At 39.8% G+C, this 26,622-nt stretch overlaps 1 protein-coding gene across 2 annotated transcripts in view; it reads right to left on the bottom strand.

Annotated features, from left to right (window-relative positions):
- ZSWIM6 (zinc finger SWIM-type containing 6) overlaps nt 1-26,622 on the bottom strand; it is a 213,104-nt gene that overhangs the window by 126,872 nt on the left and 59,610 nt on the right. The gene's annotated exons all lie outside the window — the stretch shown is intronic.

Here is a 26,622-nt window from a genome sequence, read left to right on the forward strand (position 1 = left end):
ACTAGAATATTTTCATGGTCTTAAAGTGCCTCCCCATAGATTGCTTACTAGTTCAAGGAGTAATATTACTAATAAATATAACAAAGTAACTGGAGAACACTTTGACCAACTAGGTCAAAATTAAAATTACCAATGAGGGGCAGATAGGTAACTTCAGATGTGACATCTCTAGGACCCATTACTTGTATAGTATTCTGGTAGGGAATATAACCTGAATATACTCAGGAGAAAACATCAGAAAAACACTAAAATAAGGTATGTTCCATAAGAAAAAGGGGGGACTGTAGTCTCTAAAACTGACAATTATCACAAAAGATAAAATCTTTGTAAACATTACAGATTAAAGGAGGCTAAAGAGACAAGTGAATTAAATACAACACCTGACCTAGATGAATCCCATTACTAACGGGGAAAAAAATCCTATATAAAGAATATTATTGAATCAATTTACAAAACTGGAATATAGACAGCAAATAAAGTTCTTATTAACATTAAGGCTATACTGTCTCTGTGTGTGTTTTTTTCCCCCAGAGAATATCCCTATGAAATCCACTCTTACATGGTTCAGAAAAAAATACTGTGTGTTGAGGGGAGAGGAGGCAGGCAGTGGGAGAGACAGAGATAGAATGGAAGGGAAGGAGAGACAGGGATGAAGGGAGAGAGGGAGAGAAAGCACTAAACTGATAAAGCAAACTGGCTAAACTGTTAACAAATGAACAGAGGCAAAAGTTTCAGATATTCTTTGATTATCATTATTTGCACAATTTTTCTTTAAGTTTGAAACATAAAATTTTAAGAAAAGTTTAATATGAAAAGATTATATGCATCACTCCAGTATTCTGTCATTTAATTTGGTAAATGCAGTATTTGTATTAATATTTAAATAGCACTGTGAAAACAAGACTTCATATTATCATCTAACAACTTTACAAATTACACAATGGCCTGAAGGGCCTCACTGTGTCAAAGAGAAGGGGCACCTGTGTCAAAAAAGGTTTTACCAGCAGCGTCCACATTTCCACAGCTAAATGTAAAAAAGCAAATCTATAAGGCCTAAATATATAAACAAACTAGAAAGAAAGAAGCGCTACTCTGCTCACATCACCTCCCTGTTAAAAACCCCCAGTTATCTACCCATTTCCTACTGGATGGAACACCCTACCAAGCTCAACACACAAAACTCTTCACAATCTGGGGAGGCTTGCCTCTTCAGATTTACCATCTGCTGCCTTCACACCCCCACACACACACACACTCAACACGCCAGCCCTGCTGGCTGCCCAAAGCCCTGTGCCTCTGCACCTGCTATTCCCTCCGCCTGGGAGTCCTTCTCTGATGGCCTTGTCTTTTCAGTGAGCCCTTCCTCATGCTTCCTGATTAAGCTCAAATGCCACTGTCTCTGGAAATGGTTTCCTGACTCTCCCAACAAAAGTCAATCTTATGGAGAAGGAAATGGCAACCCACTCCAGTACTCTTGCCTGGAAAACTCTAGGGACAGAGGAGCCTGGTAGGCTACAGTCCATGGGGTCACAAAGAGTTGGACATGACTGAGTGACTTCACTTTCACTTTCAATATATTCATATTCCAGTACACCTGCCCAGTGTCATTAAAAAAAAAAAAAAGTCAATCTTACTTTGCTCCCCCAAATTTGTGTCCCTAATCCTGGACTATACGAAGATTTCTCGCTTTCCCTGAGTTTCTCCACACCTAGAACATGAGGTCTCTCAGAGCAGGGACGGCAGTGTTATCCAGGCACGGTGCTCCATAAATGCTGACTAGATGACTAAATTAACTTGTCTAACTAGGGCAGGTTTAACATTAAACAAGAGCTAACACTTGGAATGCTTATTTACCAGATACTATAAGAAAAAGTGCTTTGCAAATATCAATTTACTCCTCACAACAATCCTAAGAGGAAGGCTGAACCTCTATGTAACTAGGATATATCAATGATACAATGTATACTGTTAAATGGACAGTATATTCTTCTTTCTCAGTGGTAAAGCAATGGTGCATCTTATGATCAATGGTTTTAGTTTTGATAAAATATGGTACTATTCCCAGACATCCTCTCATACTTACAGATGAGGAAACTGAGGCAGCAATGAGAATTTAATTAACTTGCTGAAAATTGCTCGGAACAGTCAAGATTCAATCCCAGGCAAACAGACACCAGAATCTACACTCTTAATCCACTTCTCCCCAATCAGGTTGATTCTGTAGCATGGATGGGCTACTGGCATCAGGGCTGGGACAAATCTAAAAGTAAAGCTTGCTCTTTGAGGGTACCACGATGCTGGAAAGTGGCTAGGGTGAAGCTCAAGATTAGAGGCAGTGCATTAAAATGGATCTTGAGGAGCCTGGCGAGAGAGCCAAGGATCCTTGTCAGCGTCTATTCTCTCTGGGGGAGGCCTGGGTCGGAGTCCAGTTCTTTCTCTATCCCCAGCTCAGGAGAGATTCTTCACATCTTTATTTTTTCCCTGAAGTTCCCAATGAATATAATCATAATTCTCTGAGTAACTACCAAAATGACCTAATCAAGCCCTCTGCCTTATATCTTAATCCCTGTAACATCATCTCTGGTAAGTAGTTATCTAGCCTCAGCTCAAACACTTAAGCAGTTCCTTTTATTTTTAGAAAGATGGAAAAAGATACTCCCAATATTAAAGTTCATCTCCTTCTAATTTCCACCCCTGGTCCTACATCTGCCCTCAGAACCTGCACTGCAAATTTTAACTCCTCCTCTTCTTCAGGACAGTCCTTGTCTTCATTTGAAAACTATAGTCTTGAGATAGCAATTCATAGGCACCCTGCCTGCTTCAAAAACTTGCCATCGCCGGAAGTAACGGAGGCAGAAACAGCTAGCACTCATGAAAACATAAGCATAGTGCTAAGAAAACACAGAGAACGGGCAGCTCCTTTGTGGAGGACAGAGGATGGCAGAGGGAAGGAGTAAAAGTTCACAGAGGCGGGAGCTTGTGAGGCGTAAAACGCTGTCAGCCAGTGTCAAAATTCTGTATTACACAGAGGGAAAAATTTTTATAAAAACAAAAAGCTGAACTTTTAAACATATGAAATGTTTCTGGTTTCTAACATTCTTGCTTTCATTTTATGATTCTGGGCAGAAGGCTCATTGGCTTGTACAATTTGTGCAGTGCCGAATGCATAGATAACCATCCTACTGACAGAGGAATGTAGGGCTGGAATAAACAAAGTGAAACGTACCATCTGTGTGGTACCATCTGATTTGAAGCAGTATCTCTTGCTGAAGATTTTACATGTATTCTTCACTAACAATAGGTTGCCTCAAGTACTTCGTTTCTATTCACTAAGGTAAGAAATTAGTACAAATGCAATTTCTGCAGCTGCTTTTCAATCATCAGAGGCCAACTTATTCTGCTCTAATACACATCTCCCCACATACTACCCACCCCACTCCTCCAGCAGCCTCTTTTTCACTACAACTTATTTGACCCACTATTACAACATGGATAGTGCCTAATGCCACGACTCTTTCTAAGACCAGGAAAAAAAAAAATTGTATTTTCATAAAGTAGAAGAAGCTGCCTTTTAAAGAATATTTAAGAACTTATTTATAAGTGATCTTTCTTTCAATCTGATGTTAAGTAAGTCACTTACCGGTCCAGGAATAAACAAAACGTTTATAACACTGTAGGAACTTTTAGATACACAGACTGTAAGAAGCTGCGATACCAGTGTAACTGTGTAGACTTCAGCACTGTTGTGATTTAACCCTATGCTGTCAGCAGATAACTTGGTGATCTCTGAAACACATGTCGGCTTCCTGTGTGGACCAGCTCTCTCTCAGTCAGTTCTGTGTGATTCCTTCTGAGCAAGGGTAACAGAAAGATTACTATTGTAAATTAAAACTGCCACTACATGTAGTTCCTACAGACCATAAAAATATTTACATAGACTTTACAATTACACAGTACTTTCCAATTCATTTGACACTCACAACAGTCTTGTGAGATACGCTCTTCATTTTACAAGTAAAGAAAGTAAAGTTCAAAGACATCAAATGAGTAGCCTGAGACTCTATAGCCAGTACGCAGCAGGGTCGGCTTGGGTCTCAACTCATATCCTCCGACTGCAGTTTCTAGAATCTTTGTATTAATGAAACTGTGACTACCTCAGCTGCACACTTAACTCTAGCCCTGATTAACCCACTGTCTGTTGCATGTTCTCTTTTGTAATGAACCGAACCAGACAGCAGTGGCTATATATCAGAGGGGCTTTCAGACAGGCTTGTATAAGTGGATGCAGAATGATACCCTAGACCAGTGCTGAACCTTCTACAGTTAACGGAAATGTTCTACATGTGAGCTGTTTAATATAGTAGCCACTAGCTACATGCAGTTAAAGAGCACTTGAAATGCATAACTGAGAAACCGAACTTTTAATGTAATTAATTTAAATAGCTATGTGTGGCTAATGGCAACCAGGTTAGTGTTTAATGCTGTAGCCTTAAGCACAAATGGAAAAGAATATCAACTACATTGTGAGCCCAGAGGACAGCACTAGTTTATGGGAACTAGAATGGATCCAATACCATCAAAAGATAACCGTAGAACAACCTTTCGATCTGTGTAAACTCTCTGGTCAGTCAAATCTAATGAACGACTAATGTAAGTCCAGGCCTATCAACAGTATAAACTATGTAGGGCAAAGAAGCCAACATTATTCTATAGGTCACAATGGCTTTCCTGGGGAAAAAAAAAAAAGAGTTCATGACTGTACATGAAAACTAATCCAACTAAATTATAAATAGGAGAAGATGGATATGAAAAGCAAGGTATATGAGTACATCAGACCTTTTTTCTCTAATTAGTAGCACTTTATTCATTTACTGAAGAACTCAAAGGAACATCTCAAAGGCCATACCCTTGCCTCTGTCCTTAAAGTATCACATCCATACCACTTCTTTCTGAAAGTGTCTCCCCGCCGCCCCCCACCCCATTCAGCTAGCTAGGCACTATAAGATTTCATTTAAATAAAAGTGATAGACTTGTTTGGCATCATCAAATCCTTCTGTGTGTTAAAATTATCAAGACTTTCAAAACCCCTAGATAGGTTTTATACGTCCCATGAACAATAGCAACTGTCATTTCTTTTTCTTTCAGCTTTACCTTGGTGGGCTGATAACAGAACTGAACTGCAAGTCAAGAGCCTACGGTCTTGGTTCTGACTTTTTGACCAGTAGATATTTAGCCCTACACAAACCACTTGATTTCTCACTGCCTCAGTTGCCTCACTTGTAAACTGATGGGATAATTAGATCAACCACTAAAGTAATTTCCAGCTGTAAAACTTCACAATTCTGCGATATCCTCAATGGTCTTCAGTAGGGTTCAAGGTCTTTCTTAGAGCCTATTAAGAAAGTCACATATTTGGCTTATGTAGCAGGAACTGTGATATGCACAATCCACTTCAAAAATTCACAGATCAATAATTCACCCATTCTCCAAAATTCTGAGTATACCAATTCTTTACTTATAGAAAAAGATTCATTTCTAGTATTTCAAAACACAAACCATTTCTAACTGTGCAAATAAAAAAGTACACTCAAGAAGTAAAGATCTACTATTAACAACCTGGAACGTTAGGAAAAAGCACATGCTAACTTGGACCTTTTGGATTAGTTTTTGATTTTCACTTATTTCTCTCCAACTGTACTCACTCACACTGAAGTCACATTTCTCTGGGAGTCTTTCCAGCTCGTGTCCTACAGTTCTGAACCTGTCTCCTCTAGACAGGTTCTCTAGAGGATCGAGACAGATCCTCTTTCCTGGAAAAGATATTCATAAGAAAAGAACAAATTGCTTTTCTAACTACGTGAAGGCTTCATTGGGAATTGGGTTTATTTATGCCCAAAAAGTTCACTTTTGAAACTGAACTTCAGTAATTTTAGGTGGCATTTATTTGGCACAATTGAGTAATCTTAGTTTAATAATCTTCTAAACCTGTTCAATGTAGATAATTTGCACTAAGGCAGGACTCTCTAGCAGAGATAAGCAGTGAACTCCTTGTGAACTGAGTCCTGTTCATTTCTACAACTGTGTTCCAACATAATTTCACTTGATCCACAGGCTCATGCTAACAAAGGTAAGCACTATCTCTCTGGATCCTTCTGTCCATCCTTGTCATTCATTCTCTTCACATGTATTCACTTCCCTCAGCTTCTGTTCTTTCACATGGGCTTTGTGTCTTGCTGCTGCTGCTGCTAAGTCACTTCAGTCATGTCCGACTCTGTGCGACCCCATAGACGGCAGCCCACCAGGCTCCCCTGTCCCTGGGATTCTCCAGGCAAGAACACTGGAATGGGTTGCCATTGCCTTCTCCAACGCATGAACGTGGAAAGTGAAAGTGAGGTCACTCAGTCGTATACGACTCAGCGACCCCATAGACTGCAGCCTACCAGGCTCCTTCGTCCACGGGATTTTCCAGCCAAGAGTACTGGAGTGGGGTGCCGTTGCCTTCTCCATGTGTTTTTCTAGTCTCTGTAATTTATTTTTCCCAATTCATCATTTCAACTCATTCTGTCTTGTGATCTAAGAGTGGAAGCAGGGAAGGTAGCAGGCTAGTGCTAGAGGGCTATGTGAGGCCAAAGGAGGTAGTAAAGATAAACTAAATCACCCTCACAGAGATGGAAGTACAGGAATTCAGTCTCACTGGCATGAGGTCCTAACTATCTAGCTAAAAGGCCTACCTGCTGGTCATTCAGCACTTCTGAGAGAATCACGAAATAGGATGCTATCACACCTGTAAGAGGAATCAGAGGTATACAAGCTCTGACATATATATCATCACCTAGGAGGAAGATGAAAAGCGGCATGATAATCGGAGGCTGAGGCTCCAAAATAACTAAAATTCTTATTAAAATTTTCAAGAAGTCTTGACTGGGGGCTGAGGGAGTGGGGTGGGAGAGATGATGAAGCTACACGAAGAGAGGTTTCACTAGCAGGGAAATTTCAAGGGTCACCAGTATTGGCTCATCTTATGAAGGCCTCCATGAGACATCAACAGGTAGAACAGCAAGGCTGTGAGAATCAAGCCTTTCCACTTCCTTCCTCTCTGTTCCTTCTCAGCATTTGGACTCACTGAGCAACACAGGAAGGCTTTTTGTTCTGCAAGCTCAGGTGCAGACAGCTTACTTCTATCTGCCCTTCTCGTCCCCAGTGATTCCTAGGATCTGCATTCTTCTCTACCCGGCCCACATGTAAGAAGGTTAGACACAGATTATGATCTGTGCTTTTGGTTTTACAGCAAAATCAGACTGCTGGTATTCCAAGCCCCGATAAGCTTATCTTGAATAACTTAAGCTTCTATTACCTTTCACTGGTAAATTTTTTATGAAGGTTTTTGTCCTTAAAGTTCCCAGTTTAAAACAAATCAAAAAAGGAAAGAGAAGAGAAAGAGAAAGAAAGGAAGAAAGAAAAAGAAAAAAGGAAAAGAAACAAAAGTTCTAAAGAGATAACTACTCCTGAGGTAGGAAGCAGCATATACTGCTTTCTTTATATATATATATATACACACACACACACACACACACACACACACACACACACACACACACACTTGCATATTCAGCTTAATTGACTTGAGCTCATCCAGCAACATATACTGAAAGATGGCTTTTAGGTGAGTAGTGATACTATCTTCTAACTGTGACCTTTGTGAGTTGTAGAGAAATGGGGCCCACTTTATGTTGCCAATTCTAGTTCTCACCTCATATCCAACCCAACACACAAACATACCTTTACCTAGGAATCAGTAAGTATTTCTATCTTAGGTATTCCTGTGTCATTCATTAAAAAGACAGCATGGGCCTTGGAGCCAGTCAAACCTGGGTTCAAGTCCCAGTTTTGGAATTTGGTAGCAGTTCTATATCCCTTAAGCAAGAAATGACCTGCAGACAACCCAGTTTCCTCATCTATAAAGTGAAGATTCATAAATCATCCACTTTACAACATTCTATCTAATACATAAATGTACTAAGACTGGAACAATGTCCTAATTTTTAACACTATTCCAAAAACCTGTACACTATTTTTAATTTTCTTAAACTAGTCAGATGGCAAATCTCTACACTTTCTATTTTCTATTTCCATTTTATTATTCTATTGTACTAGGTCATTTCCTTTGAATCACCCAAAATCCCTTAGTGAAAAATAATAAAAAAATAAGCAAAGAAATACTTTAAAATCAATTAAGCACAAGAGGTACTGAGTGCTCACTCCTCTGAAACCCTTGATTTACCTCCCAGTCATATAAAGAAGCATAGCAGAGTTCCTTCATGCTGTGTCCTTCAGTTTGGGGGTCTGTTGCATTTTGTAACTACTACAGGACATTTCCTTTTCCACAGAGGAAACAAATAATGCAGTATGACTTAATCAGACACCCAACAAGTAGAAGTCAAAATCCTGTATCTTCACATTTGAAAAGCATTAACTAATTCTATAGCACAAAGAAAAAAAGGATTTCAGCCACTCTGACCTCTCTATTTGAACAGTTCATCCAAATTTGATTCTTTCCCTCTCCTCCCCCACCCCATCCAATCCCATCACTAAATGCTGCACAAGTGTCCCCTGCTGTCCACCTCCACTGCCCCCCCCCCCCCCCGCCCCGGTCCAGGCTAATACCACCAGAGCTGCAGAAACCATGCACTTTCCTGGAAACCATGCTTCCTCTCTTGGCCTTACCTACCTATTCTCCACACAGCAACTGGTGGGTGACCCGCCACTACACTCAGAATAAAAGCCAGTTCCAGAAACACCTTACAGGATCTTGCACTGCCCATTTCCTACTCCATCAGGCATCACTCTCCCCTCACCTTCCTCTAAGCTTACCACTCAGGCAAGGCTCCTTTCAATTCCCTTTATCAATTCCCTTTATATATAATCAGGTCCTTCTGCCCTCAGGAACTTCCTTCAGCCGTACTTTATTATCTCCAATTTCCATTAGACTGTGAGATAACTGTTTTTTTCAGCAATATGTACCCAGTACTTGAAATAAAGTTTGGCACACAGTATGTGTTCAAAGGATATCTGAGAAAAGAATAAATGAATGGGAACAGAAAATAAATTTTAATGTCAAACTCCTTCAATGAGAAGTCATAGGAGAAGACAGCGTCAGTAAGAAGAAATTCACAATAAACCATTTTAAACTTAATATTCAAGATGGACACTCCTAAGAAAACAGATTCTTCAGCAATGCTCTTAGAAACCAAAACAGAGACTAACAGAAGAGTTCTGAAAACTGAGCACAATGTGCCTCTTTTCTGGTTTTGACAATCCGTTTTCACTGCTGAACTTACTCTCTTCATTTCTATCTCAAAAGAAGCCAAGAAGTAGCCCATAAAATAGCCCATAAAAGGAATATGCAATAGTCTCTAACCACAGCTAAGAGACAAGTGTGCTGCCAATTACTCCAAATAACATACACAATAAATGCCTTCACATTACTGATTCCTGATAGGCAAGGAAACACGAGGGGAAAATTCTAAATTCAAGCTCTGAAACATCAGTTCAGTCACTCAGTTGTGTCCGCCTCTTTGCGATCCCATGGACTACACCACGCCAGGCCTACCTGTCCATCACCAACTGCTGGAGCCTACTCAAACTAACGTCCATAGTGTCCTCTGTCATCCCCTTCTCCTCCCGCCTTCCATCTTTCCCAGCATCAGGGTCTTTTCCAGTGAGTCAGTTCTTTGCATCAGGTGGTCAGAATATTGAGTTTCAGCTTCAGCATCAGTCCTTCCAATGAACACCCAGAACTGACTTCCTTTAGGATGGACAGGCTGGATCTCCCTGCAGTCCAGGGACTCTAGAGTCTTCTCCAACACAACAGTTCAAAAGCATCAATTCTTCGGCACTCAGCTTTCTTTATAGTCCAACTCTCACATCCATACATGACAACTGGAAAAACCATGGCTTTGATTAGACGAACCTTTGTTGGTAATGTCTCTGCTTTTTAATATTGTACCTAGGTTTGTCATAGCTTTTCTTCCAAGGAGCAAGGATCTTTTAATTTCATGGCTGCAGTCACCATCTGCAGTGATTCTGGAGCCCAAAAAAATTAGTCTCTCACTGTTTCCATTTTTCCCCATCTATTTGCCATGAAGTGATGAGACCGGATGCCATGCTCTTAGTTTTCTGAATGTTGAGCTTTAAGCCAGCTTTTTCACTCTCCTCTTTCACCTTCATCAAAAGGCTCTTTAGTTCTTCTTTGCTTTCTGCCATAAGGGTGGTGACATCTGCATATCTGAGCTTATTGATATTTCTCCCAGCAATCTTGATTCCAGCTTGTGCTTCATCCAACCCGGCATTTTGCATGATGTACTCTGCATATAAGTTAAATACTGAAACATACTGAAATCATAATATTCTGCCTGAGCTATCAGCACTCACAGGATCAAATCAAGGATACTGCTTTTCCCCAGCTACATTCCAAATAAAGATGCTAGAACTAAAGTACTACAGTTGAAATTCTGACTGCCCAATAGCTCTATTTCTGCATACTGAGGTAGCTCAACTACCTCCTGTGAGGTCTTCTCCTTTTAATCATGAGGTTTCAGATGGAGAGGCCCCAGTCTCAATCCATTGGAGACTCAATCCCCAGTCTCAATTCCAGTTCACTGGAAATGGTAATAAAGTATCTACATGTTTTGCCCAAATTTTCAAACCATCTACTAGAAAATAAATGTTGACTAAGGGTAAGCTACAAGGCTAATAAACATCCTTTTTTTTCCATGTGAGCTGGAATTAAATCAACTCAGTGTGGGTTATATTAGTTACCCACAGTTTTCTGATATTCCCTGCTGTATCTTTTACTTGAATAACATAATGATTACAAATCCAAGTGTATTTGTAGATAATAATACTTTTTAAAACATAGGTTAACTAGACAAAAGTAACTTTAAAGGGTTTTTATTAAAGACAAGGTCAGAGCTTTCTGAAATATATTATCTAGACAGCAAAAACATTGTAGTTTTGGGTAAACACTTCCAAATAAGAAGCTCCTTCTTCACTAACATCAAGACTGCTGGGCAAAACTTTTTGCCATGTTCCCAACCTTTATAAGCTAAAATGTTCTCACCTCAGTTGAGATTAAAAGAGCTTAAAAAGCAGATGATTAAGTCATACTTTCCTTCTACAGAGTCCAAATATAGACTCAAATAAGAAGACATAAGCATTTACTCTGTATTTGGAGAGGTTTTATAAGAAAAGACAACTATTTTTGCAAAACAAGGAAAGGAAACTCTAATTTTAAATCCATACTCAAATCACTTATAGCTTTACTCCCAAAGCACAACAGAGAGCCAATGAGGCCTTCACATCAGCAGTGCTGGGCTGCTTTGCACAAGCAGGCAGGTGAGAAGACCAGTGAGTACACCAGGCAGTGTTCGCATCTGCCTGCGTTACTCCTCCAAGCGAGCCCAACCATGCTGTACCATCACTCAGACTATTTTCACGTTTTGTGGGAGAACTAATTAAAAGCATTTCTCCCTGAAGAAACCAAGATACAGTGACGTCAAAAGTGAGTGGACAGTCATATAATTGCTGACTAGGCAAGAATTCATAACCTCTTTCCTAATTCAATGTTTAATATACTAAACATTCCTGTTGGATAGTTCATATGTTAAATGAAATAACCTTAATATCTGGATCCAATATAACAGAATAACTCATAGTTCTCTATACTTTTATTACTATTCTGCATGAAATGTATTAACACCAAAGTTATCTAAATAGAAAAAAAAGTTCTTAAAGTCTAGCCTAATGCTTTAAAAAGAAAATATATCAATTATGATGTCTTGTTTTAGTCACTCAGTCATGTCCGACTCTTTGCGACCCCATGACTATAGCCTGCCAGGCTCCTCTGTCCATGAGATTCTCCAGGCAGGAACACTGGAGTGGGCTGCCATTCCCTCACTATTTATAAACTCGGAACACTCTTCAATTCTATAGGATTGACAGTTTAGGGCTGAACCTGTCACCTTCTGCCAAAGAACGTCCTGATTTTTTGTTGCTTTGTTTCTTCCTGTAGGTTGACTTCACCTTAGCTGGGCTGCTATATACAGGTGTTATTTAAGTGACTGACTCCAGAAGATGAGTGCTACCAATATCTAAAGAAATGATCAAGATCAGGCAGAAACAACTTTTTAAGAAGATGGAAAAAAAAGCAGAAGGCTTTCTTTCATGAAAGACTAAAACCTCCTTTACTGTAAGTCATAATAGCATATTCCTATAAATTTGAGGCCCCTGAAACAGTTACTCAAATCCAGTCAATTAACTGTAACAGATAACTCCAGTAGCCACACCAAATAGTCTTCCTTTATTGGCCTGGCCAAGTAACAAAGTTTTCCAAGAAGCTTAACAGCTTTTTTTAGACCCCTGTTTATAAAATTGCATTGCACTCCATGTTCACCACCCACACCCCTCATGCCCCACAGATTCCCCTCCACACACACAAAAAGCTAATAAGCTTGCATTCCTGACTATGACTCACATCAACTAAGAACCAGAAGATTAACAAAACTCTTGGATATGACTAAGCAAAATGATCTAATTAATAAATAGTTAAGAAAAACACAGATTTTTCGAAATAAAAGAAACCATATGAAAACAGGAGATAAGGGAGGGAAGGCAACTTTAAATCCTTGCAAGATGTCCCCAGGGTGAAAATAAAAAGCCCACATTTATCTCTAAGGGCTGAAGAATCAGCAGCAATAACTCAAACCTATCATGCCCATAGGTGGTTTTAAGAGAGTTGTATTCAGTACAACTGGCAGTTTTCCACATAATATTTCTTCTTTTTGATTTTCTGTTTTACAGAATTCCACTTGAGAGTTTTTACAATTTATTTCCCTTACCAAATCTGAAATAAAATAAACTCTAGGTTATGACAAATCAAGAACCTCATATTCAGCAAAATCATCTCTCTGGCCCCTTCTCTACTAAAGCAAAGGCCCATGAAATTTGAGAGTCTGATATAAATACTTAATTTCATGCTTATACTTACTATTTAAACTGAAGCAATACAGAACCCTGGCGATGGGAAAAAGAAACTCTTTCACCTTACAAGGAAAAATCTGTCACCAGAATTTAATAATACTCATTAAAGAACCGCACACCTGCGCGCGGCCTCGGCTGTGTCAGTCACACACGCGCCGCACCGCCCCCCGCGCTGTCAGTCACGTGCAAGCCCCGCCCCCGCGCTGTCAGTCCCGGCGCTGGCCCGCGGCTGAACTGGCGGCGCTGACGTCAGCTGGCGGCCGCGGCCGCATTCCTAAACAGTTCAGACAAACCCACTGGTGGGAAGCTTCGAAAGCCCTCAGCTGTAGTGAAGAAAGCAAAGGCTTGGCTGGCAGCCAGACTCCTGAGCTCAGCATTTTGTAATGCACTTCCTTTTTACTTAACAGCTTGCATAATGCCTTTAACCCTTCCTTTAACCTAACCTGCTTCACACCTTTAACCCCTTCTCCGCCTGGTCGGAATTCAAAGCGAACTCAGAAACTTGCTCTCCCACTGGATTTTAATGTATTCTGTCCCGAATCACAACTGACTGATTTTTTATATTGCTGAAGTGGCACTTTAATTAAACATGCACGCTCCCCCTGAACAGTCCACTTTTTACCGCTTAGAGCAATGTTATTTTTCAAGCAGGGAAACAAAAACATTTTATTAAAACAATATATTTAAATGTTCAATTTTTTTCAAGATCCTTCCTTCATAATTTGTCTCTTAGAATTTATTTTTTTCAAGACATGATACTTTCAAGAATCCAAACAAAACGAACAAACTGGTATTTCCAGTGACGAAACTCTCCCTCCAACCCTGTGACTCCCTGCCATCCAGGTCTCATAAAAACAAATGTGACTTATTACCCTGGTTTTTACACAGGAATAGTTTAGTTACATATAAGGAAGTACAAATATATTCTTTTTTTCCCCTTTTTAACTAAATAGTAAATACAACAGCATGCTCCATTGCTTCTTTTTTAGAACTGCAAGGAATTCCACCACAATTTACAGTGTTTATCGATACCAGTACCCTGTATACAAGCATTTAGGCAATTTACAATTTTTCTACTATTAGAAATACAGGTATATGTTTAGAAAAACAGTCATGTCTATGATGAGTCTGAACAAACTTTTACATATTAAGGAAATTAACCCTTTGTGATGAGTCGCAAAAATGTTTTTCCAGTTAGGTGAATTTGGTGGTTTGTCATACAGGAATTTAGGGATTTTATGTAGCTGAATGGCTATAAATCTATTCTTTCATGGCTCCTGGTTACTGTACCAGATAGAGACTGTCATTCCCCCATGTAGTTTATAAAAGGATTATCCTATGGTTTCTAATACTGCATGTTTTGTTTTACGTTACTATATTTGGAGTTTGTACTTTGTTTTTTCCTAGATGGATACCCACTAGTCCCAACATTATCCACTGAATATCTATCTTTCCTCACTGTTTTGAAATGTTACCCTTATGCTTTTGAGCTGTGATGTTGTAGAAGACTCTTGAGAGAGTCCCTTGGACTGCAAGGAGATCCAACCAGTCCATCCTAAAGGAAATCAGCCCTGAATATTCACTGGAAGGACCAATGCTCAAGTTGAAACTCCAATACTTTGGCCACCTAATGTGAAAAACTGACTCACTGGAAAAGACCCTGATGCTGGGAAAGACTGAAGGCAGGAGGAGAGGGTGACAACAGATGGTTGGATGCCTTCACCAACTCAATGGACATGAATGTGAGCAAGCTCCGGGAGTTGGTAATGGACAGGGAAGCCTGGAGTGCTACAGTCCATGGGGTCCCAAAGAGTCAGACATGACTGAGCAACTAAACTGACTGACCCTTATATATTATATTTACTAAATTACTTTATGTCAGTTAGGTTCACAGTATTTTTATGCTGTCTTTATCATCAGTAATCATTTTTAAATCTAAAAAAGTAAGGAATGTTTTGGATAGACAAGATCCAGTTTCAATAAATACATTTCAGATTTGAGTTTTCTTTATTTTTAAACCAAACTAAATCCTTTTCTGGGATTCTGGGATAAATTAAAGCATAACATTATTATGTTACATGTAAAGACTTATACTGAAATTCTATCTAATGTTATTTCAAGTAACTGACATTTTGAAAATAAATATCCATTCAGAAACATCACTCTTGACTAATTATGGCAAGTACTTTTACTCTTCATAAAGACAGCAAATAATAACCAGAAAGATTTAAAATGCTGAAAACATTGTTAAAACAAAATTCTGACACTGACTATAGACAATTTTGATTTTTTTAAACTGTTCATGCAGTTGTTTTATTATTTCACTTCATTTTGACCTTGTGGCACAGCATGCCACAGGGATCTTCCCCAACCAGGGATCAAACCCATGCCCTCTGCAGTGGAAACACGGAGTCTTAACCACTGAACCGCCAGGGAAGTCCAACTTTGAGTTTTAATGTTCCCTTTGAAGAACACTCTTTAAAGAAAAGTGAGTAACAAATGAGGATGAACTAGTCCTTTTGTTTGTGCCCTTCTTTCCATATCTGTTAATGATTATTACACCATGTATCTATGAAATTTCTATATTTTATATATAATCATATTGATAAACAATTGCTTATTGCTTAGTAAACATATTATTAAGAACACACATGGTTTGAACTTCAAGGAGATGTTAAAAGACAGTAATATGCAATAATCATCAGCTGCTGAAAATGCAGCAGAATCCACTATTTTGAAAAGAACCTCAACATGTTGGGCACGTGCTTCTCTAAAGGGACAGCAAGGTGACAGATGATAGAGACCTACAGACCTAGGGTTCAAAGTACCAGTATGTGAATGGAGGAAGAGAGGGCAGGAGGCAGAGGGTAGGGAGGAGGCGGAAAATGAAGATCTGCAGAAGCAGGGAGAAGCCCCCAGTCCTGAGACAATGATCCTAGTGCAGCTCAGGCTGTCCTCTATATGATGAGGCCACCAGTTATCCCACAGTTGTCAGAGGCTCCAGTCCTCTCAGGACAGGTCTGCTACTGAGTCACAAGATCACAAACCATGTGTCAAGAAAAATTTTTTGAAGGTATTTTCCCTGTGTGGTATAGACATACTGCACATAATATATAGTTTTTAAAGTTCTGAAATCTAACTCAAGTAAAAGAGTTTATCCTTCTAAGATGTGGTGCTACAATTATATTTATGGAGTTACTATTTTAAACTCTGAGCCCATTTCTCTATAAAAAATGACATACATAATACAGTTCAAACAGAAATTACTTTAAAGCTCCTGACACTATGTCCCTAATCTACTCTTCCACTCTCTTCTTTCAATGAGCCTACCCTTTGGCCCCAAGCAAGCAGGGTCTCCTGTTTCTCAAACACGTCTACTGACTCTGCTCATATTTTCCTGTACCTGGAATATCCTTCCAACAAGTGAGAATGCCAATATGATGCTAATGGTGATGAAGAATGTTAAAGAGAAATATCATTAAAATACATGTTTACAATTCTCATATTAATATGAAGATGAAAGAAACTAAGGAAATACTATATTCCACTAAAAAGATAGACCATTATGAAGAAAAACAATGTGGATCCTTTTTATAAAAAAAAATCTACTTAGATATATCATTTACATGTATAAAGTATATGTGTTTTTAATTAGTCTCATCTTGTTGGGGGAGGGGCAGAGAGTCAGCTTACTCATTACATCCTCAAGTACAGCTTTCCATCAACCTTCAAATTAAATGGAATATAAAAGAGGACAAAACTATTTTTTTTTCTTGTAAGATATACAAAGACATTTGGATTTTTTTAAATTTTTATTTTATATTGGGACTATAGTTGATTCACAATGTTGTGCTAGTTTCAGGTATCCAGCAAAGTGATTTAGTTATCCAGAGTCATGCATCTATGTGTTATCTTTGTGATATCTTTGACTAGTTTTAGTATGGGTTTATGGTGGCCTCATATGGGGTCACAGAGTCGGACACAACTGAAGCAACGTAGCAGCAGCAGCAGCAGCAGCAGCATGGTGGCCTCATAGAAAGAGCTTTAGAGTGTTTCTTTCACTGCAATTTTTTTGGAAGAATTTCAGAAGAACAGGTGTTCACTTTTCTCTAAATATTTGATAGAATTCACCTGTGAAGACATCTGGTCCTGGACTTTTGTTATTTGGAAGCTTTTAATCATATATTCAATTTCAGTACTTGTGTCTGGTCTGTTCATATTTTCTATTTCTTCCTGGCTTATCCTTGGAAGGCTGTATACTTCTAAAAATTTGTTTAGTCCTTCTTTGTCCATCTTATTGCATATATAGTTGCTTGTAGTAGTCTCATTACCTTTTGTATTTCTGTGGTGTCAGTTGTAACGTCTCCTATGCATCTCATAGGCTTTGGATTGTTAATGCTTTTGCTGTCATCTATCTCCAGGTATTTTTTTTAAACTTTAACTTTTTCAGTGATCCATTCATTATTTAGTAACATATTATTTAACCATCACATGTTTGTGGGTTTTTCTTTTTTTTTACAGTTTTTTTCTTATAATTGATTTCTAAGCTCATGGCATTATGGTGGGGAAACATGCATGATATGATTTCAATTTTCTTAAATTTACCAACGCTTGCTTTTGTGGCCCAGCATGTGATCTATCCTGCAGAATGTTCCATGCGCACTTGAAAAGGACGAGTACTCTTCTTTTGGATGGAATGCTCTATAAATACCAATTAGATCCATCTGGTCTAATGTGTCACTTAAAGCTTTTATTTCCCTATTGACTTTGTCTGGATGATCTGTCCATTGCTGTAAGTGGGATGTTAAAAGTCCTATTTTTGTGTTACTGTAGATTTCTCCTTTTATGGGTGGTACGATTTTTCTGATATATTGGGGTGCTTCTATGTTGAATGCATATATATTTGCTGCTGTTGTTGTTCAGTCACTAAGTCATGTCCAACTCTTTATGATCCCATGACTGTAACATGCCAGGGTCCCCTGTCCTTCACTATCTCCTGGAGTTTGCTCAAATTCACGTCCACTGAGTCAGTGATGCTATCTAATCATCTCACCCTCTGTTGTCGGCTTCTCCTTTTGCCTTCCATCTTTCCCAGCATCAGGGTCTTTTCCAAGGAGTTGGCTCTTCACAGCAGGTGGCCAAAGTATTGGAGCTTCAGCTTTAGCATCAGTCCTTCCAATGAATATTCAGGGTTGATGTCCTTTAGGATTGACTGGTTTGATCTCCTTGCTGTCCAAGAGACTCTCAAGAGTCTTCTCCAGCATCACAATTCAAAAGCATAAATTCTTCAGCACTCAGCCTTCTTTATGGTCCAACTCTCACATCGTACATGATTACTGGAAAAACCATTGCTTTGACTATGTGCAAAAGTCAGCTGATGGCCTTACGGGGATTCCCTTGTGTGTTATTTGTTGCTTTTCCCTTGTTGCTTTAAATGTTTTCTGTCTTTAAATTTTGTCAGTTTGATTAACATGTGTCTCGGCATGTTCCTCCTTGGGTTTATCCTGTATGGGACTCTCTGCAAACCCTGAACTTGAGTGAGTTTCGCCTTTCCCAAGTTAGGGAAATTTTCGTCTATAATCTCTTCAAATATTTTCTCAGGCCCTTTCTCTCTTCTTCTTCTTCTGGGACCAGCTATAATGCAAATGCTGCTGCATTTAATGCTGTCCCAGAGCTCTCTGTGACTGTCCTCATTTCAACTTTTCTCTTTATTCTGTTCTGCAGCAGTGATTTCTACCACTCTGTCTTCCAGCTCACTTATTTGTTCTTCAGCCTTATTTATTCTATTTATTCCTTCTAGTATATTTTTCACTTGTTACTGTACTGTTCACCTCTGTTCATTTGATCTTTAAATCCTCCAGTTCTTTGTTAAACATTTGTTGTATCTTCTTAGTCTGTGCCTCCATTACTTTTCCAAAATCTTGGATTATCTTTACTCTCACTACTCTGAATTCTTTTTCAGGTAGGTTATCTGTCTCCACTTAGTTGCTCTTCTGGGCTTTTCTCTTGTTCCTTCATCTAGACCATATTTCTCTGCCATCTCACTTTGTCTAACTTTCTGTGTTTGTGGTCTCCTTTCCATGGATTGCAGGGGTTAGTTCCTCTTGGTCCTGCTGAGGTTGGTCCAGGGGCTCATGTAAGCTTTCTGGTGGGAGGGACTGGTACCTGCCCACCAGTGGGTGGAGCTGGGTCTTGTCCTGGTGGGCAAAGTCATCTCAACACCTGTAGTTTAGAGGTGGCTGTGAGCTCATTAAGACTTTAGGCAGCCTGTCTGATAATGGGGCAGCACCCTCCTGGTTCTTTGGCTTGAGTCATCCCAACAATGGAGCCTGTGGGCTGCTGGGTTCAGCCAGGTCTCAGTGCCAAAATGGTGACCTCCAGATGCACTTGTGCTGATCAATACTCCCTGGGGCCTCCCCCCCCAGTGTCCTTGCTCCCACTGTGAGCTACAGCTGACCCATCTCCCTAGGAGACCCTCGAAGATCCGCCAGAAGGTCTAGCTCAGGCTCCTAGTGAGTCACTGCTTTCTGCTGGGTTCCTAGTGCACACAAAACCTTGTCAGCACCCTCCAAGAGTTCAGTCTCTGTCTCCCTGCCCCTGGAGTGCTCCTGCCCTCAAGCTCCACTGGCCTTAAAAGTCAAATGCTCTGGGGGCTCCTTCCCCTAATTCTACCCCTCAGGCTGGGAAGACTGACATCAGGCTCAGAACTCTCACTCCATTGGAAGACCTCTGAATTATATTTTCCAGTTTGTGGGTCACTTACCTGGTGGGTATGGGATTTGTTTATAACATGAAGCCCCCTGTCTTATCATCTTCTTGTGTTCTCTTGTCTTTGAATGTAAAATATCTTTTCTGGTAGGTTCCATTCTTTATTGTCAATGGCTGTTCAACAGTTAGGTTTGACTTTGATTTTTTCCTGAGAAGAGGTGAGCTCAGGTCTTTCTGCTCCACCATCTTGTCTGGAGTCAAGGGGCTGCTTTTAGGTTGGATACTTGCTGTCTCTTTACTCAGCATGAGCTGGCCATTATTCCCTTGATATATGGTGTACAGGTGCAACGGCCTGTGCATGCTCCCGGGACGATGGAGGCACCAACGAGCACCTGTTCACAGCCCACGCGATGTCCCTGTGCTCTCCTCAGATGGTAGGAGCAGCGACTGATGCCCACTCATGGGTCATGCAGCAGCAGTGGTAGCCCATGCACTCCTGGGACAGTGTGGGCAGCGACTAAGGCCTGCTCCTGGGTCTCTTGAGGGTTGCTGCCCACGTCTGCCTCTGGAGCCCACGGCGGCAGTGGCGGCTCGCACGTGCCGCAGGAGTGTGCGCAGGCGCTGTTCGGTCACCGGAGAGCACACAGCGAGAACGACGTGCCGTGTTGCTGCCGCTGCTCTCCCTGCACCCTCCTCTCAAACAGCGGCGCCTCGCCTCTCTGGTGGGCCCAGGCTTCTTCCCAGTACACCCTAAGTTGTCACACGCTAGCCTCTTCAATCTCACACTGCCAACCCCAGTCCTCTCCCTGGGTCTGACCTCCAGAGCCCAAGCTTCGGCATCCAGTCCCCGCCCACACCAGTGGACGAGTGCCAGGTGGGGCGCACAAGGAGGCGGTCCTGGCCATCCGCGCAGGTCATCCTCCATTTCGCCTACCACAAGCCCGTTGCCGTGCTCTCCTCCAAGGCTCCGAAGCTCCCCCGCTCCAGGCTGATCTCTCCGTCCATGAGGGGACTTCCTAGGTGCAGAACCTTTCCTCCTTCACAGCTCTCTTCTTGGGGGCGCAGGTCCAGTCCTGATTTCTTTCCCTCCTTTTCTTCCCTTTTTTCTTTTTTTCCACCCGTTACATGGAAGTTTCCTTGCCCTTTCAGAAATCTGAGCTCTTCTGCCAGTATTCAGTGTATGTTCTGTGTGAACTGTTTCATTTATAGATATATTTTTTATATAACTGTGGAAGGAGGTGTGTTCCACATCCTACTTCTCTGCCATCATGATAGCTCTCGCGATATACTTTAAAATGGCAGTATAAAAACCAACCTCCACAACAGGATGATTTTGGTTAAGTTCAACTGCACTCACTCCTTGAAGCGTTGGCTGTCAGTTCAGGAACCCCTGGTACCTGTGAACCTGCCATGTTGTAAGCCCCATTGGTATTGACTTCTATGACTTAGGACTCAGAACTCCTAAAGTATCTGAGGTATACAGGTATTCAACAGTTGTAAAATCTAATTGTACATCAAAAGAACCTGAATAACTCAAGAAACATATTCTTAGGACTCAAGCCCCAAACTTCCTGAAGTACAGTAACTGACAGCAGAATCTACTTTGTGAAAGAAAAAAAAAAAAAGGAAAACTCCCTAGATCTGCTTTGGAAAGAAGTAGTTTGGAAAAGAAAAAGATGGGCAGGACTATGAAGGCTGATAAAAGAGGAGATGAGAATCCCTCTGCTCTCTTGGATATAATCTCTCTCTCCCATGTCTCCCTTGAAAAAAAGAAGAGAGAGAAAATAACAGCAAAAGCAAGAATTTCAGAAATGGTGACTTCCTCTTAAAAATAAAAGTTTAAATAGGAATTTCCTCTTTAAACCCCATTTGCCCTTGTCTACCATAAGGTCTGCTGCACCACAACAAATATGAGCAAAAGACAGCAAAATGGGAATGGAAGTTTCCCTTGTGAGGTGGCACAGAGGAGATGGACACAATATGAACTTCAGGAGAGTGGAGGAAGCTCTTTGAGGTTTTCTACCTGCTCTAATTTATGCCATTCTTTGCCTCAGGACTGCAAAATAAATAAAATTTAATGACAGGGAACAAGAAAAAAATGTAAACTGATAGAGAAAACAAGGAGGTGGGGGTCCTGCAGTATAAAAAAATATTTAAAAAAAAACCTCTCAGGATGGCTACTAAAGAGACTTTATGAGGTCGCTTAATTCATCTCTTAGTAGACAAGACTACAGCTAACAGTATCCAGGAAAAGATACTGGAAAATATATTTTAGTGGCTAACTTTCAACATAATTTGTTCTCATGGTCAAAAATATTATTCAAATACCAGGAAGCTCACAAGATTGGAAACTAAAACTAAACCTTTTACGACAAAAATCTTACACTGGCCAAAAAACATTTCCAACTCCCATGCAAAGAGTTTGAGTATGCATTATTTTGTGGGATTCCAGAATCTTGCTTGCATGCGTGTTTTCCCTTCTGATTTTATTCAAAAGATTCTCTTTTCTTTTCCAAGCATACTTTCTAAGTCTGAAGACAAAGTGTTCCTTTTCCCTGGCTCCTCCTCCCTGGCCTCCATGTGATGAAGCACCCATGCGAGAACTAAAGGAGCTATAGGGCTCACAGTGGTCTTACTTGTTAGTCTGTGAGAGACGGAAGCTGCCAGCTGCATATGGATTAGAATGGTCCTGTTTACAATGGTTCCTTGCTCTACATCAAGAAAAACGAGATTGACCACATGGCACATGGTTTAGAAACCCCAAGCCATTTCTTATTTCAGTTTCTAACTTTTATGAACAACACGATAGCTTTAACAGCCCCAAAAGAGGTCTGAACCTTTAAACTTTTAGATTTCTGGTAATATGAAAACCATGCCCCTGTGAATAATTACACAGTCTTAACTTACTACCTCAATTGGAGGTTTTTTAAAGTAAATCCTGCTGATGGTTTCATGACAGTTTTCAAGGATGAGATAGAATTACCACAAGAAAGATATCAAAGACATGTGTCCTCTATTAAGTCTAAAAACTTTGTTTCCTCTAAATCAGATGTGCAAACTTGGCAAGTGACATCATTTGTAAGCAGCCCATTATTCCTAGTGCAATGCACAATTACCCGCTTAATTTTATCATGGGATCACAGAGTTAAGTTCCTGCATTCCCCTCCCCCTATTATCTAAGCATGCAACACAAGATCAGGGGGTTTTTGTTTGATTTCTTCATTTCTATATCCCAGGGCCTATCACACAGTATGTGTCCCAATTGTTACAGATCAGGGAATATTGTCAAATTAAAGTACATAGAAAAATGAAGTTAATTTCTCCCACTCATTAAATGTTAACACTTGAAACTATACATTACACCCAGCAATGCAAATTCTAAATCTGCCCATAGGGACAGTGTAACAGTTATTGTGAAAATCATAACTTTGAATTTCCTAAGTTAGATCCAACTGGATACTTAACCTTTAAGGTGCAAAACATTATGTGTTTAATAAAAATGAATCCTATTAAGAGTTCCAATTTCCACATGCACCCCCTAGAGCACACTGTAATCTAAACACCATACAGTATCTCATTCTGTGCAGAAAGTTAATCATTAAAAACACCTTCATTTGGAGAGCTTCTGGACATAGTATTTCCTGTAATAAAAAACAATCACTGGAGATTCATCTATATACTACTCCTAAAATCCGTGCTACAAAAGTTTAAGTTTATACTCCAAATGATAAAAGCTTTATATAAATTGGGATCCAAATACAACCATGGCAAAATTCCAATAAGTGATATAATGGCAAATCCACTGTAGTTTTAAAAGTTCTACTTTTAATAATTATATTAAAATTTCAAGCATTTATAGATACATCTTCAAAATCATTCTCAGTGAGTCCTCCATTTCCCCGAGAGTACTTATAATTGATACAGTCATCTTCTAACTTTACAAAGATCCTTTACCTCACAGAGTATATGTTCTATTACTGCTGATACTTTATACTAAAGAGCATATCAAACACAGAAATAGCTACTAATTACTACTATAACTTAGGATGTACAAGTTCCATAAAAGAATATTTTTTAAGTGATAGAATAATAAGATATTACTTAAATTTTCTCCCATCTTTATAAGACCTCTGAAATGTCTTTCTGGTCTCTCCTTTTACCCCTGGAGCTGGGATTAGAAAAAGGACAGTGGGCATCAGTGTGGATACATAACTAAGTGTATCATACATATACAAATATGTGCTCTCTTAGGGAAGACAGAAAGGGAGAAGGACAAAAAGAAGGTGACAAGGAGAGAGATCACTGGTCTTGCTGATTCATAAAATGCCTCGTTTATAAAAACATTTCGGCAGTAGTATTATTTTTGAAACATATACACTAAAGTTTCTTTTGTAATATATCAAACTAAGACAAGGTCATAATAAATTGATTCAACAAAGGAAATTCTATTATGAAGTCTAAGTCACACAGCATTGAAATAAGTATACTATCAAGGGTGAAACAGATCACCAGCCCAGGTTGGATGCATGAGACAAGTGCTCGGGGCTGGTGCACTGGGAAGACCCAGAGGGATGGGATGGTGAGGGAGGCGGGAGGGGGGATCAGGATGGGGAACACATGTAAATCCATGGCTGATTCATGTCAATGTATGGCAAAAACCATTACAATATTGTAAAGTAATTAGCCTCCAACTAATAAAAATAAATGAAAAAAAAAAAAGAAATTAAAAAATAATAATAAAAAATGCAGATCTATGTATTTGTATAACTATCTGTAATAATCTATGTAACTATCTCCATGTCAAACTCCAATACTTCTCTTCATACAGATTAAAAGAGAGAACTTACATGACATTTCTGACATTAACATCCCATGACTTCCCTGGTGGCTCAGACGGTAAAGCCTCTGCCTACAATGCGGGAGACCTGGGTTCGATCCCTGGGTGGGGAAGATCCTTGGAGAAGTTAATGGCAACCCACTCCAATACTCTTGCCTGGAAAATCCCATGGGAGGAGCCTGGTAGGCTACAGTCAATGGGGTCGCAAAGAGTCAGACACGACTGAGCAACTTTATTATTTATTATTATCCCATTACATCCTCATAACTAATGTTTTTACCAATTATTGCCATTTACATTTTTAACTTATTATAACATCCTTTCTTTCCTACAAAAGTTCCTTTCAATATACAGTAACATTCAAGATGTCTACAATAAGATTTCAGTATATTTCTTCTTGTCACTGCATTTTAAACCTTATCTCCCCACAGAATATATTTGAACTGTCTTATGTTATAGTCTTTTAAAAAACTGTGGTATGTACCAACGGAAACCCTAACATATCAGATTTTCTCCTTCTTTTGTTGTACCAGCCCTCCTTGTTCAGCATTCAGTACGGAGCACTCCAGAGGTCAGGAAACCAGGGAGAGACTGAATGAAAAGAATAAATGGGGGCTGGGAAGCAATTATTAGAAATCACTAAAATAAAAGCTAACTCGAACACAACTGAAAAAAAGCTAGCACTTGGGAGTACAAATGTATAAAAAAATTAAAATAAATAATTTCTAAGATAGATGATAAATTAAGGAGAAAGCTGTTTTAATTCAAGCCTTCAAACCAAGACAAATTACATCTAACCATGACTTAAAAATATACTATGTATTAGAGCCAGAACAACAGTCAGAGTTCCCTGCATGTCAAGTATAAAGAGGATAAAGACCCTAGCAGGAAGCCTTCAGAGACTGTGTTTGACTTTACCTGGTCAGCGTTTCCATCAACAAACAGACTTGGGATGGACAAAGAGGCAGGATCAGTGAGAACAAGGAGACAACAATCTGTGGGGCTCCCTAATACCCAAGGCAGATAGAAAATTCAGAAGGATTTACCAGGCCAGAACAAGAGACAGATATAAAATAACTCATAAGAAGAAAGATAAATATAAAATACTACCCTGGATATAAAAACAAACGTTGCTCATCTATAAGGCAAGGCCTTACTGTGAACAATTCATGTGAAAAGCAACACATCAAGGATGACAATTAGATACATGTTCAAAACAGGACATGACTGTCTAAAATAAACCAAAAAAAGCCCCACATCAACTTCGTCAATACTAATGAAATCACAATTTTTAAACCTCAGCATGCTGCCTGTGTTCATGATCCATCATGTCCGATGATGCAACCCCCTGGATTATAGTCCACCAGGCTCATCTGTCCATGGAATTTCCCAGGCAAGAAGAGTGGGTTGCCATTTCCTTCTTCAGGGGATCTTCCTGACCTAAGAATTGAACCTGCGTCTCTTGCATCTCCTGAACTGGCAGGCAGATTCTTTACCACTGAGCCACCAGGGCATGCTGGTCATATCCTATTTGAAGTACTATAAGGATTACATTTTAAAGTGGCAATGAAAAATGAACATTCCAGGAAAGCTAGCATGATTACAAAGGGTCTGAAACTACATCAAAGAGGGATGGTAGAAAGAGCTTTGGCAGCATAACCTGGCAAAGGACCAACATAACTCGAAAACATCTGAAGATCTGTCATGTGGAAGATGGAGACAAGATAGAGGTAGGACTACTGGAGGGCTAGGAATCCATACAACATGAAAAGCTACCTAATTAAGTTGTTCAAAACTGCCTTAAAAATCAAGAATTCAGCATCTCTAGGACAGAAGCCAAGCCAGTGAATGAAATAGCCAAATAGAGATGGAATGACAAGCTGCCAAGGATGGTTCAAGGATGTTCATCAATTCTCTTAAGGAAGGATACAGAAAGCTACTTCCAACCCATAACCCTGGAGATCTGCAGCCCCTGACCATACAGGTGAAAAAACTGAAGCCAGACAAGGGAACCACCTTGCTCAGGGTATCACGATCAT

Source organism: Dama dama, chromosome 25 (assembly GCF_033118175.1).
Source record: "Dama dama isolate Ldn47 chromosome 25, ASM3311817v1, whole genome shotgun sequence".
Classification (NCBI taxonomy): Eukaryota; Metazoa; Chordata; class Mammalia; order Artiodactyla; family Cervidae; genus Dama; species Dama dama.